We start from the raw sequence: 273 nt of genomic DNA, 5'->3' as shown, positions 1-273 counted from the left end.
CTTTGGCAGGTCGTCGCCAGGGACAGACGGAAGGTGGATGAAGGGGTGGGAAGGAGGAAGAGGGAGAAGGGACGACGGGGAGAAAGGAAGGTAGAAAGCTGGAGATGGAGAAGGGAAGGGCGAGAAGGAAAGATGAAGAGGGGATAGAAGGATCGATAAGACGAAAGATGAGAATAGGGAAGAGGGTAAAGTAATATAGAATGAGAGGGAAGAAGAGAAGGGGAAAGTGGCGCTAGGGGAGGGGGGTAGTGCATGGACCAAAAGTAGCACTTC

The sequence above is a fragment of the Penaeus monodon genome, chromosome 15 (genome assembly GCF_015228065.2).
Source record: "Penaeus monodon isolate SGIC_2016 chromosome 15, NSTDA_Pmon_1, whole genome shotgun sequence".
Classification (NCBI taxonomy): Eukaryota; Metazoa; Arthropoda; class Malacostraca; order Decapoda; family Penaeidae; genus Penaeus; species Penaeus monodon.
This window is presented reverse-complemented; position numbering follows the sequence as displayed.